The sequence below is a fragment of the Temnothorax curvispinosus genome, unplaced genomic scaffold (assembly GCF_003070985.1).
Source record: "Temnothorax curvispinosus isolate PA1 unplaced genomic scaffold, ASM307098v1 QBEX01000740.1, whole genome shotgun sequence".
NCBI classification, from domain to species: Eukaryota; Metazoa; Arthropoda; class Insecta; order Hymenoptera; family Formicidae; genus Temnothorax; species Temnothorax curvispinosus.
This window is the reverse complement of record NW_020210520.1, coordinates 1,255,189-1,270,443: the sequence shown is the minus strand read 5'-3', so window position 1 is coordinate 1,270,443 and position 15,255 is coordinate 1,255,189. Positions and strand designations below refer to the sequence as shown.

The 15,255-nt window shown below is 41.2% G+C and overlaps 1 protein-coding gene across 3 annotated transcripts in view; it reads left to right on the top strand.

Annotated features, from left to right (window-relative positions):
* Window positions 1-15,255, top strand: part of LOC112457592 (protein Tob1-like) — a 175,757-nt gene that overhangs the window by 105,080 nt on the left and 55,422 nt on the right. For 2 of the 3 annotated variants that reach the window (XM_025020759.1, XM_025020752.1), the window contains one exon: window positions 4,510-4,572. The exons of the other annotated variant lie outside the window; for it this stretch is intronic. The gene's annotated coding sequence lies outside the window, so the exon portion shown is untranslated. The remainder of the gene's footprint in view (window positions 1-4,509; window positions 4,573-15,255) is intronic. 3 annotated transcript variants of the gene reach the window in all.

Genomic DNA, 15,255 nt, shown 5'->3' with positions numbered 1-15,255 from the left:
ATTCTGAAGCAAAACGTGAAATATCTCATTAAGTATTCACTTTTCAATGATCTTTTAATATTTTTGTATGCAGAATAATGAGAGGGATCGATTCACGAAGAAAAAAATAGGTAGTTTTATTCAAATTTTTAACAAGATTAATTTTGCTAATTAGTCTACATTGACTGAACATTTCTTACTGTACATTAGTATTATTTCCATGTTCTGAACCATTTTGTTAACATTTTATGTACATAGATCGAATATCTGATTAAGATGATGTAAGAGCACTGTACACTGTATATTAAATATGCAGAATGTCAAAGATTAATAAACCAAACTGATCACATCTTAAGTGGTTGGTCAAAAAACTTGTCGATAAAGAATGGCCTAGAACGCTCCGTGCCATTAATATTTATCATACATTTATGTCTATAAATAACCGTATCGTTGCCTACATAATGTTAAATATCGGAATACTGAACCCCATCAATAGTTCGCGTATGAAATAATGGGGAATTTCCGTGGGACGTGCACGTGGAATCGAGTTGCCGGCAGCCACCGTTCCAGGGCTTAATTTCGCTATTCCGATCAATTTCGGTTGATGCGGGCGTGTTCGGCTCGGACGGAGAACTTAAACTCGACGGCAGTGAAACTTACTCTTCGGCACCGTGACCGTACGCGGTTCAATAACCTCGCGTGCCACGAGCCGAAATTGCGAATAAGAGAGGTATACACCAGGCAAATGGAAGATCGCGATAGCGCAGCAGGAACAGCTACGAAATATTCCGCCAGCCCCCGGCGCTTTTACGTGGAGGTTGGTACAATGCCCGCGCGCGATCGATCACCTATGTCCGCCCATTAAAATAGACCACCACCCTCCCTCTCGACGTCACCGCCGTGTCCTTGAGAATTCAACCCTCGTACGACCTCCGTTCGTAGTGTTCGTATACGTCTATAAATACGACATGAGCACCCTTAACGATTCCTCATAATTCCCCCATCTCGATCCTTCGCACGCGTGCAATATCTGGGGCACTCGGAAGTATTTAATGACAACACGTGTGTCTCTCATGGTACGTATCTAAGAAAGAATTACACGAATTTTTCCCACCAATTAACTACCGTGCACGTCGCGGAGCAACAACGCACGTAACGGGCTAGGGAACTTTAATAAGGAAAGGGAGAATTACATGTATATTTTTTCTTCCAAGCTACACTCGACCCGAAGTCATTTCCAGGGAGATATTCGTAACGTTGATATGGAAGCTTCATTTCCCCATTTTTTTTCCGCCACCCTACAATAACCATTATGTACAATTTGTGTGTCGTAATTTTCTCGAGCAAATACCTTTCGCTGTTAGATTGCCCTCGCTCACGACAGATTTCGACGAGCTAGCGCCGCTGATTTAAATCACGACGATGTAGTCGGAGCGTCTTGATTTGGGTACGTCGATACTCCGTGTTCGAATAAATTCTCTCGCGAGATATATACGATCCACAGCTCCAGATCCTCTCCGTGGTTTTCTCTTTTTTTTCCTTTGCCACCGGCGAGAGAGATGCAGGAGAAGATCCCGTTTCTGGGACGAATGTTTTCCGTACGATCAATATGTCTCCCCCTGGTTTTCCTCCCCGCCGCACCGTCGTCGTCGTCGGGGACTACCCTCGTGTTCCTTAAAGGGTCGTTCCGTCAAAAGCCTCTTGTACTTTCCCTTATTGCCGAGTCGTGAAGATCAGCCTTGATGCCTGGGTTGGCCTCTTACGTCTGTCCGACATACCGTTGACCCTGGAGGGCTCGAGTGCGAGAAAGTTGATTACGCGAGATGGCTCTTGCATTTTCGCCTGCAAAAGCCTGCACGCGACCACTCCGAGCCATTATTGCGAATGTCCGTCATGTCGCGTCATGATTTGTTGCTGCACGAGAATAGAATCGTGACTTTCCTGTATTTTATACCCGTTACGCAAAGAGATACTTTCTTATAATTACCTCAGACAATATTATTGGATTACAATAGTATGCTTTAGAAGCGTAGATTATTATTATTGTGATTATTATATTATTTACAATCACTGTGTTTCATGTATCACGTTTTTCTCTATATTTTAGATTGTTATGTTACTTATAGTGTCCAGTCTAGTGATTAGCCTACAAAGGAGCCTGTCGAAAACTGATTATCGATTGCCCTTGCGTCATCCGCGAAAACGAGCAAGTCGTGAAAAATAGGCAATAACGAAAAATAGGCAAGAACCGCGGGCGGAAATGATAATTCTTTTTTCGCCGGTGAAAATGCGATTTCGTGGTACAAATGAAATTATTTCCCAGGTCCAGAACGAAGCCCATTGTCCAATCGGACGATGACTGTCGACAGACGATTGTATCATACCGCAGCGACAGCAAAAAAAAAGGACATTCTACTTCATTGACGGACGGACCGCCGAACACTTTCCCGCGCGCCGCGCGCCGTGTCACTCGCGCTTGAAACTTCTGGTCTAGCAAGAAATGCATCGCGACGGTTGTAACACGTTGTGAAAGCGATCGTTGCCACTTTGCATGAAATCCCGGAATTTCGCGCGACGAAAGTGTGACCGGCGATATTACATCAACAGCGGTAGTTCGACTTCCTGTTTATTTCGGGCGGATCGATTTCGAAATTGTCAGATATGTATCATGTCGGTCAAGCTTCTCCCCGGTGGTTGGTTACAATGGTGTTAAATTCTCTTGTAGAATATCGATTGTTTAAAAATATTAGCCGAAATTTTAGCGTCGCTTCTCCTCGGTAATTCGATAATTCGATTTTGAGAAGCATTCCAGCGGAAAGTATTTTGCGCGCATCGATAACCGATGACACGACGCATTCATATGTTCCACCGTTTAAGAATATTTATTGTTAGACGCAGAATGCTATTTCGGAATCTCGCGGCAGGCATCCGCTTTTTCCTCCCACGAATTGTATTTCGTCGCGCGGCCGCGAGTTCTCTTTTTTCCTTCTTTCGGAGATTATTTCGAAATTGGATCAAGTCAGCAGTGTTTGGGGAACGTGACTCACGGATGTATTTCGCGAAATTTCCTCGACGACTCGTTGGGCGAAGATTATGGCATTCCTCCGTGCAAACGTCACGAGAGCGCATTAAGAGCCGTTGTTTTTTAACAGCGTCGGCGGCACCGCCGCCACATCACCTGCTCTTCGTAAATGCCCAATAATACGCACAAACAAGCGATAACGGGAAGTCTATTGTTTATATTGACACGCGCCTTGCTGAATCACTATTGATGCTTTCGCGAAGGAAGTCGTAAAATCGAAAATGAGAAACGAATGTACGCACCATGTATGTATGTCAGATGTCACTGAACATATTGGATTAGAAATTTATGTCAATAACTTTTTTCTATATTTTATTTTTCATAATTTCATAAATGAATTAGAAACTTATGTCTCTCAATAAGTTTTTCCTATATTTTATCAAATGTTCCTTCACAAGTTTTTGAAGAAAAAAGAGTGTGTATGTATGTGTTTCGCAAATTTTTGGAAAAAATAAGAATGTCTATGTTGCAAAAAATAAATTATTGTGAAAGCAAAATTCTGTAGAAACTATTTGAAAGAGCCCTTCTTCTGAAGGGTATTTCAAGTATCACTTTTATGTATTAATATTGGGTTTTATTATTTAGAATCCTTCAAATTTTTCAATAAATTTTGTTTTTTTGATATTGCACATTAGTTAAAATATCATATAACAATCTTATAGAAAGAAATTAAAGAGAAATCAGCGAAAAAAGAATTCAGAAGATCGGCATGTATATTGTCCATTTTTCTCGACTACGAGAATGTTTCGTAGTCATTATATTCATACAAATGCATCACGTAAACAGCTTCGGTAACCGCAAACACGCGACTACGCACGCATGGTCGCACGAACTTCAACTTGTGAACTTTACTAATAACACTTGACGACTGCTTGGGGTTCACGGTCGCAGTAATTATAAGCCTTCCGCGCGATCCGCGTCTGCTTTTTCTTCAATGATTAAGCAACTTTATCCCATTTTTGTTGAATAGCTTTTTTTAAGGGAACTTTACGCATTTTTCAATATTAGCTCGCTCGATCCAATTTAAACAGTTTACTGTTTTCGAAAATGAAATAGTTTGTGACTCCGCTGTGTCTGTTGCAATTTTGAACAGCGTGCAACAAATGTTATTTGTTATGTCTTGCCAAGACTTCTCTGCACTCGCGAGAATCTGGCGCACACGTTCGAAATTGGTCGGCTGCTACGAGCGAACGAGAATACCTCGCGACTTCGTCGATGATGGCGGGAAAAAAAAAAGAAACACGGGGATTAAATCTCGGGGATTTATGGCGCTTTGTAAAAAATCTCTGGCGGTGCATAAAGTGTATATAGTTACGCTAGTCGCGATTTATTTCCGCCACGGTAAAAATTGATTCGTGAGCTCATGCGTGCGATTGATAATCGATATACGAGTTTAACGTGTTAACGCCGCAAATATATAACCAGCGTTTCTTTGTGTGTGCTTGCAGCTGAAGGACGTGCTCGAAACTCAAGAATAGAACAGAAGCAGATCTCCATAGGCGAACAATAAGGTAACTTTCCCGCCGCAGATAATGGAATAGCCGCGTCGCGTCGCGTGTACAAAGAGCCGCGGAACTCTCTCGCGTTCGATCTCGTCGTTCTCATTGTCAGATGACGGAATGCGCGAGGCGCGCTTCCTACAAGATAACGAAATAACACGGACTATCTTACGGAAAAGCCTTGCAATTAACCTTTGGCGCGCTCATGGTGCGCTCATTAGCGCACGTCATTATCGCGTCGACGCGGATTTATTCCACGTTATGTAAATCCCGGCGGAGAGATCACAATGATACACATTAGCGTTTATCATTGCGATCTCTTCTCGGAAATGGCAACCGGTATCATCGATTAAAATCCATGATTAATGTGATAAACGGCACTTTTTTAGGCTGTCGGAACGAGCCGATCGCTAATGATGACGATTTTTTTTTCTTCGTATCGCGGGAAGGAAAAAAGTATATCGGCATGTATATCGGTCTGATAAGACCGATTTGCAATTATGAAAATGAAGCGTAATTACGAAGTAAAGCGCAGTACGGCGCGCCTTTGATATCAACTTATCGATTTCTGATAAAACGTTTAACCAGCGGGACATTACCATTGATCTCGGTCTACCGCAATTCCAGTTGACCAACTTGACATTCGGTTGATAAGCGGAATTTATGAGCTCGATCATATATATGCTGCTTTTATCAGCGGTAAAAGTACAATATTTAAACTGCATAGGCCACCGCATATCCGCGACGTTATTTGCGTATACCTTGTGGAGATTGTCGTGATGAGTATTAACAAACTGTAGGTGTAGTTAACGCATTGTCTCTCATAAAGCGCGAGATGTGAAGTGGATTTTTAATTTACTAAATTACTTCATTAATTAAATTTGTCAGAATTAGAAATTTATTAATTATATATTTATTTATAATCAAGCTCTGCAGGTTTATTTAATGGATCATATAAATACTATAACATTTTTTTTAATTTTCATTAAGAAGTTAAATTTAAAATTTTAATTTAGCTTGATAAATATATTATTAAACTAGTCAACGTTGTTATATAAATTACACAATTGTGGCGGTTTTACATCAACTGCACTCATGCATTATTCCTCATTTAAAGGCACATGTCGCGGCATTATTTCATGCCAGTACTATCGCGTTGGTACCTCGCTGATTATAATTTCTTACTTTGCACGAGGGCCACTACGAGCATCCGTTCGCCACAACAACGCTATTTATGCCACTTGCTCTCTGGAAATAGTCTCACTGGCTGACTTCCAGATGGTATTTTTCACATCCACGTTAAGCCTGTGGCGCATAAGTTAACAGAGCGGCAAACAATCGATGACCCATTTGACACACGCACAATGCGAAAAAACGTGAGCGAAGGAAAAACAACGTTGCCAATATATAATCACGATGGCAATCGGCCGGGGTAGAATCAACTTGTATTTCAGTGCGAAATTTATTTCAATCGATACTCGTGGATTAAACTGAAAATTTGAATTCACTGAAATTAATTACGTATTATCTAGAATAAACTTTTTTTCTATAAAGATTGGTACCTACTTCCATGAGGCGAATGAAAGATAGAAATAAATCAAACGTACTCGAGTAATTTTTAACACATTAATAATTATAATTTTATTTCTTTCTGCACATAATCTTTCTCTATCTGAACGTAGATTGACGAATTAAGAGTAAAGTTTGTAATTGATGTTTCTCACATTAATAGATGTGAATATTTCACAAGTTTAACTTATATATGGTTGTAATTTTCTCTTGACTCCTTTTTATTATTGCAAAAAATTTAATATCGTAGAAAACTATAAAAATCCCAGGCTTAGAAAAAGATCGTATATAAACAGTATTATAACGTTCGCCGTACTCAACGTTTAATATCTTACGTCTTGCTACAGCAATATACTACTTTCGCTATTTGTATGAAAAGGACCGTGGAAAATTGCTCCAAATAAAACAGCCACGATCCATTAGAAATCTCAAAATATTTACCTCTTACTTGTCAGACTATTCGTCCATTGAGTGATCCATCAAACAGTAAAAAATATAAAACACAAATGCTAGAAATATATTATCCCCTTCCCCCTCAAAGAAATATATCTATTTTTTTTTTCTTTCTTTATATATATCTATCTATCTTTATTTATTTTATTATCTTAACGATTGTTTCGCCCAGGGGATTCTTTCTACGCTACAAATCCGTAAAACACGCATGCGGGACCTAGTGTCTCGTCCACCCCGGCAATGACTTCGAAGGTTTGCAATTTGCAACGCACGCGATTGGAACGGAGCGCGGCGTCGAAGAGACACGCGTATACATCGTCACGTAATGCAGATATATAATAATGCCTCTAATAATACGGCGAGGTCGTTCTTCCCCAATCTCTCGTGGATCGCGGGTCTCGCGGCCGTTACGACACACATCACGTTGATTTAAATTTCAGCTGTATCGCCAAACCGGCGCGACGATAAATCACCATAGCGGTGTTTCTCGCGCCAGCGTCCGCCGCGCACAAAGTGCCGTGAGAGCTGGCACGCGTTCGTCTTTACTATGAAGAAAATCTTTCGATTTTCTCTTCTCTTGAACGGACACACGCTCGCGATCTACACGGGTTCCATGACGCAACAAAAAATGATTAGGAATTTATCATTATTCTTTATCTTGTCATTCAGTTATAGGATATTAAGAGACTGCTCGATATTCTCCGTGATATTTAAGACAATAATTAATATTTGTTCGCGACATCAGTTTTTCTCATCACCGCATGGTCCATGATTGTGAGCTATATCTCTTTCGCCGCGTTCGTTGTGTAATCGACGCGGCATAGCCAAAGACAACAGAAGCGTTACGCATTCCGTTACGGAATTGTTTTTGCGCTATATATCTAAAGTCCGATTTTTCACGGGGTTTTCGCTATGGATTTCGCGCACGCGTACAGATTTATACGACAAACCGCGGCTATTTGCACATACGGAATTTATCCAATTTAATACACTGTTAAATTCGTAATGCCAAATTATATTCAATTTGAGTCATTTTTAACCATTCCTATATATCTTACTCAATACGTCGTTAATTTCACTGAAACAATGTTAATTTAACTAAACCCAAAACCCATTATTATTTTAACTCCATTGAGTTAAAATAATAAATTTCGACATACATACCTACATGTTAAAAATAACAAAATGTTATCTAACTCAAGGTATTGGTTTAAATTTCATCCTTTAATATTTAACAGTGTATAGAAACGCGTGATTTCTGTATGTTGTTAATTTAATTTTAGTTTAATACTAATAATTATAGATTAACTGTGTGATTATAGCCAGAGAAAAGAGGTACTCTTTTCATATATATAATATATATTATATTCAGCAAGTTTCGCATTGTATGCCGCGCACGCACACACGGCACGCATGCACCAGCGGATTCTCATTCACGCTGGCATAGCCGGTCACTCGGTCGGCCGTGATATTCCTGGGATGACACACGGCGCGCACCTTCGCCTCGTCGGAGATGAGACCTCTCTATTTATAAATATGGGTCGACGTGGCACTTTACGGTGCGTTTCGTCATTATTATTACGGCTTCGAGGAAACGCGTGAAAACAGCGACAGACAGCAGCCGGGCCGTCGCGCCACGCCCGCGCCGGATCGATCGGAGATTTTTGGATCAAACGTTTTTTCGCGTTGTTCAAAGTTCTAAAGATAGCGCGCACGCGTGATTGCGAACACCGTTGTCAATCTGCGCGGCGAATTAATCAGTGAGGCGAGTGGAATAGCGTTATCTATCGGTCAAAGATAGAGGAAAGAGTAAACATATGAGATATACATTCTTGTAAACATAAATAATATATGACCCGTCTCATATGCGCATTCTCCAAACTTTCGTGTTTTTTTTCTCTTCAAAGAAAGTTCCAGTTCTATTTCAGTGTATCTCGGTTTCCTCCCATCTTATATCGCCAGGCATTGGCCCCATTTACGACATCCGATGTTATTTAAAACAATGTCTCTGCAACAACTTCTTTCTATATTTATTGTTGTCGCCGTCGTCTGTATTGTATTATTGGATACGTCGGTGTGTGGTCGCAGATGAACTTTCTAAACGAGTTACCTTGCGCATCGCCATTCTGCCGGGCCATCAACTTTCGCAGAAGTGACGGCGGTCACGAAGCGTACCCTAAAGAAAAAAGAAAAATATATTCGCTCTAATTCGCTCGGCGCGATTATATTTTACGCCGTCGGGTAGCGGCAACAAGGTTAGCGTAGTCCTCGAGGAGTTCTCGTCAGTCGCATTCGCTCGTAACTGGAAATTGCACTTCTGCTTCGCGCGTGAAGGCACGAGGGACGAGCGTTGGGCGAAAGAGTCATGAGAGAAAGAGAAAGAGAGAGCATGCTCGTAAACACGATTAAAAGGGATTGGCACGAATTTCGCCGGGCGGGTTCTCGCTGAAGCTGAGGGGAGATTTCTGGAGTCTCTCCTTAAGCCTATTAAAATGCCGAGTAGTAGTAGTAGCGGCGTTGTTTTGGGCACTTCTCGTTTTGGCGTTACGCGCATCATTTAATCCGACACAACAAATGTACTTGCTTCTTTTATCGCTCGCTCGTTCATCCGTGTTCATTGTGCTTTTGCAAAAAATGGAAATTTTTTTTTATAAATCGATGGATGCATCAAGCACGCGCGCGCCGGCGTGTTACGATTATCGGAGCTCGCTTCGTTAACGTCATAATTATTAATTACATTTTTTTATTACTCGACCAAAGTGATGTATTGCGGTAAAATTGATCGAATCCCATAATCGAATAAAAGATAAAGGACTGCCTGTTGTCCGCACGTTGCGTCTCGTCGAGAATTTTATGAGAAATTTCTAACGGAATGTAGACCATGTTTTCACATAGCGAAACCATTGTCAAAAACAAATAAGCGGAATCTGGCTTTTGTTAGTGCGTTTGACGAGGAGGATGACAGAAACTATCGAGTACGAGGTACATCGACGCGCAATCGTCAGAGAACCCTGGTGCCTACATGAAAGCGATGTTTTCAATCTCGCAGCGAGGCGACGCGGAACGGAATGCGTATTCGTGACATTTGAAGGGGTGGTCTTAAATTAAAACGGTCAGAGGAGCTGAGTAGAGCGTTAAAGAACGCAGCGATTGCCACACCGCTGCTTTTGGCTGTAGTTCACTCTGAACGACCGCCTTCTGCTTCTTCTTTCTCTTCACCATCATCTTCTTCTTCTTTTTCTTCTTCTTTTGCCACGACAATATGTTCGATTGACCAATCGCAAGTCTGTCTGGCTTGCCATACATTTTTCGGTATTTTTAGAGCACCGATATTTTTAGAGGTGCGTCTCGATAATTGCTTTAACGCCGATTTGATGAAAAATATATTTATGCGACGTAATGACAGATTCATTTTAAATTTCTTTCCATATCAATTGATGTCAATCAAATTAATCTCACTGACAGTACATGAAGTACCTGTAACTTTAGGCTATCTGTTAGACAAAGAAACTGATTTATCGAATCTTATTTATCAACAGTAACCTAGTCACTCTGTTCATAATGTCATATAGCTCATGCAGATTAATATACATATGTCAGCAAACTCTTAAAGTCACATTTTGCAGCAAAGAAACTGCTCTTTCTGACGTAACAGTAGCGCCACGGTGTCTGCTATTTTATCTCTAATCATGTATGACCTCGTGCCCAAAGTAAGTCGATTGAAAATACATCGGGGACAATCGTTAAAAAGTATTTCGATCGCGTTGAAGGGAATATTTAGATACCATATGAATTAATTTTTTCTATATTTTTTTTATTCTGCAATATTTGCGTACAACGTGTAACGTGTATAAAGCATTATAAATGATTCGAAGAAAAACATTTTTACAGCCTTTGTGATTCCAACCATATAATTGTCGTGTCATAAACGTTAAGGGTGTTCGCAATACGTAAGGGAATTAATTTCAATTTAAGAGCGTCGTTAAGGTTCCGGATTTATATGGACCGTTTACGAGCATCTCTTGGAAATTGTGTAATGGACGGCGAATAGATGGAAAACGTCGCGTGAAAACGTGCCATCGTAAGAAAATTCGTAATAAGTGATGTCGTTACGCTGAATTAAGATACCCGCGTCCGACTGAGAGAGAGAGAGAGAGAGAGAGAGAGAGAGAGAGAGAGGCAGGCTAATCGTTACCGGACTATTCCACCACTATCTAACCGTCACCGCTTTTATCGCTCTGCGCTTTATTGCACATCGCGGCTGGCTACTGCCAGTAGCCAGTACTATTCCACTAGATCGAAGAGTTGCCTTTTGCGCGTTTTTTGCAGGTACAAAATGACACTTTGCAGCATCGCCGTGAATTAGATGACGTACGTGTTATCCTGGCGTAACGAGCCGTGACGAAACAACGAAAATCTGTCAGCGTCGACTTTATATTCGATCAAATCGAATTTGTTGAGACATTATATCAAGGAAACGGGACATCGTAAAAACATCATACGCATTCCAGATTGTCGTAAAATGTTTAGAAAAATTGCGAATATATGAAATATATACGCGTATATATAGATCTCTTAACTGTGATTAAAATCGATGTTCGATCCTTTTTCCTCTACTCTCTCTCATGGATGATTATATATCCTGAATTTAATATATATACCTCGCGTGCGATATCCCCGCGTGTGTACGATGGAAAAGATGGGGCTAATAAGAAAACAATTGGCTTTATGAGAACGTGCTCGCAGTACTTACCACAATATTGTTGAAATACGTAGCTAATGACATAATTTCCTTTCGTGGGCGCTTAACAATAGACGCATCGCAACGTCACGGGCTTATTTCCTACTGTCAAAATTTATGACACGACCGGAAGGAAAAAATTCAAGGACGCCGATCCACGTCGCGCGACGGACGATATGGACGAGGAGAGGGAGACGACACGCCGCGCTATAGCGTAACATCGTAAATTATGCTGCTGTTACGTCGACGACGCTTATGCCGTTGCGTTAAATAATCGCCAGGACGACTGCAAGCGTGCACTCAAGGTCGTTCACGCGCGGCGAGAACGCAAATGTTCGATCCGTCTCGTCGTTAATAATGCAACGTATCAATTAAACTCTCTCTCTCTTTTTTTTTTATCTAATTAAATATATGTCTTTCCGTGTACGCGTCTACTCGTTACGAAGGCACGAATTAATAATTACCTTATTATGCTCCATTTTTCACACTTTGCCGCGCTCTCTATCTGCGTAACAGATTTACTGTTACACTAATTTTGGTTACCGTTATGTCAATATATTAATAACGCTGCTGTTAATTCAGCGGTCAATAATCATAAATGTAACGTTATAAACAATTAATTATATATAACTCATGATACATTCTGATGTAAATATAATTTATAATTTATATTGCAAATTATATTCGCAACAATCTTTTACGTGCTGTATTTGCAATTAATACACGATAAACATTGATTTAAAGCTATAATTGATGCAAAGTACAAGATAATTTGCACATACCTGTTGAAAAGATATGCTATTTTGAGAGATCAGAATTTGTAAAAAAAAAAAAATCATTTGTACTACTTCGACGAATGATCAAATTGTATAATTGCGATTGACTTGACACGTCGCGATACAACTTATATCGTCGTACGGATCGTTAGAAGCCATCACGGACACTGAGAGGTACGACAAACCGTAGTAGTTTTAATCTATTTCTCGTACGAAATAAATCGAGTTTTATCGCGTCGATAACAGTAAATGCCCGGCCGTGAGAGCGCCGGACTACCTTTCAATAAGAATTCGTTAGTCAGTTCTGGATTCGTTATCACTTGAAGAAGTGAAGTTGAAAATCGTATCCGCTCTCGATCGCGCGCGCGAACGAAAAGTTTCTTTTTTTACATCAAGATATTTCTTACCAGGAAAATATCGTTCTACCTCTTTTTATCTCATTTGCAAGCTATATCTTATTACGAGTTCTGCTCGAGGGTTGGGACTCTTGAAAAGTTTCGAGTCTTACATTAGATGAAGTGATCGAAAGAGTTTCGAACTCTTTTATTACGTTGGTGCAAAACGTTTGTCCGTTTTTGCATCGCAAGCTTTGTTATTAAACAAAGTTGGAAAATTCAAGTTCCTTGGAAAGGGAATACAAAAATTTCTCTTATAAAACTAATAAAACAAAATGCTGAAGCTCCTGATGGCAATTTGTCGCATCAATTTTGCTAAAGTTTTGTTCTCAACTTTATTCGACAAATATTACGAAATTTACACTATCAACACGCGCTATATTTTCAATTAATGTATATTTCTCTTACCTCATATAATTATTAGAGATCGATAGACGAATGAGCGAAGCGTTTATATCTTTGTATCGCCAGGTCAAAAGATAAATATTTAACAGAGACATCAATGAATTGCGTCGCTAATCTTATTTTCACGCGTACGTTCTAACTCTGCTTTCGCGCCTTTCTTCGACACTACGCAATTGCCGTTAAATACGAATTTCGTTAATTTCGCACTGGTTAATTGGATCCGTCACGTTTAATTGTGTCGCAAACAATCCTTCGACTAAACGATGTATTGTACACTGTGACCCACTAATCGTGGGACCTTGGACGCATTGGACTGCCGCAGGTAGCGTTGTGCGCAATATTTCAACGTTCGAAGGTCGATCGGCAACCGATCGATTTATTAGCGCGAGTCAAGTGACACATCCATAGATGCCAATGGTAACTTTCCTTTTTAGCTGTCGCGCGACACATCGCTCCTACTTCATCGTTCACACCTCGCGTTGCAGTATAACAAAAATAATTCAGCGCCAAAGTAACATTTTTTATTAACTTTGTAACATTATTAACAAACTCACCAATTTGTTTTATTTTATTCAAAATAATTTTTGTTATATGTTAAGTTCCTTTTTGCCTCAAATAATTTCGCCGTCTTAACGTACGGAAAAAATACAAACAACCCTCGGTCGGACAGTCTAATAGGATATAATTTAACTGAATTGTATTTAGAAATCTAAATCGATACAGATGTTTTAACGAGAAGCTCTTAAAATCTGGCAGATTACGTTGGCGTCGCCGTTAATCGATCACCGAGTAAAAAGAACGTTTAATTAATACCGAGTGGCGCGTTGGTATCAACGTCGTTAAATCGCGAGAGCGATACTACGCTCCGAATTACATAAGCGACAAGCAACGGCATTCGCCATGGTCGTTTTCGCGAGGGACCTCGGTGGGAGCCCGCGCGCCGACGAGAGTCAAGAGCTCGGTTGCTCTCTGATAAGTATGCGCCAATAATCGATAATCGCATTTCAGGTTTGCTGCATGATCGCGCGCTGTTATATTCCTCTACGCTCGACATCACCACTACTCGATAGATCGTCCCGTGTCGGCGCGGCGCGTTTGTAAACTTTTACTTTTTATCGCCAACGTTCCCGGACGCTTTCGGAATTGCTCAGAATGGAGGGAAAAAAACCTAATTTTACCAATGAATAATTCACCGCGCGATAAAAGTCATATCTCCCGTGCGTTTCTCGTATTCATCGCATGCAATCGGCGGCCAAATCGTTGTCGATTTAGCCACTTCCTCCGAGGCAGTTTACGTATATCAATCCACATTTTTTCGATATCAGAATTGTTCGAGGTAACTAATAACTTTTAACGTGCCTTCGCAAAAATGGTACGAACAAATTGTTCCGTCGTTATCGCTTTTGAAAAATGACGGCATCGCAGTTACTCGAGAACTCAACCAGCGACTTATCGCTATTTTTCAACGATGCTCCTTCCTTCCGTTATATATGAATAAAATAAATTACAAAAATAACATCGTCGCGCGGACACGATGCTTCAATAATTGCGAAATTTTGTAGTATGTCCGGCGTTGTTCCCGTTTATGAATGGCGAGAGAGAGAGATTCTATTAAAGGTTGTGCGGGGAGAAGGCGAGAGTGGCCGGTCGGCTATTGAAACTCGCCGGTCGGCTATTGAAACTCGCCGGTCGCCGCGCCGCGTTGCGTTGCGTTGCAGTCTACGTGCGACGCTCGCAATTGTACCGCCGTTGCGTAATCCGCCTCGTGAACGTACGCGTACGCGTATCGCGCGGGCCGTGCGTGTGAGTGGCTGCGCAAGAAGGTCCCGAGATGACCGTGGCCGAGCCGGCATACGCCGGTAATATACTGGTGCTGACATGGCCCCCGCGTCTACGTGCACACGTGCGCCGCATCGTGTTCCGCGCGCGCAGAGTCGGTCAATTTCGCGCCATGTGAGGCCATGCATGATGCATCGCGGCAAAAATGGAATTCCCCCTTCGATCTCCTTCGAAATAAAAAAAAAAAAGATTACTATATCCCATGTGCGAATGTCGGACTTCTGCCAGAGTTGTCCGCATGGCCCAGAAGTGGCACAATATTGGCTGCCAAGACTTGATGGGTGGTACTGCCCCAGTACGGATAAACCGCTAGATCAGTATTGTGCCGTCTCGGTGACCAGTATTCCTATGCAACCATATTCTGTTCCGAGGCGAGTCTCGTCTCAGTACTGACCGTGTATAAGGCCAAAAATGATTTTGATCCACGGCCAAAAGTCGGCTCAGTACTGGGGATGTATTGGGTCGACTTAGAAAATTTTCGCTCGGGACCGGAGGTAACAACCGCGCAAAAGCAACA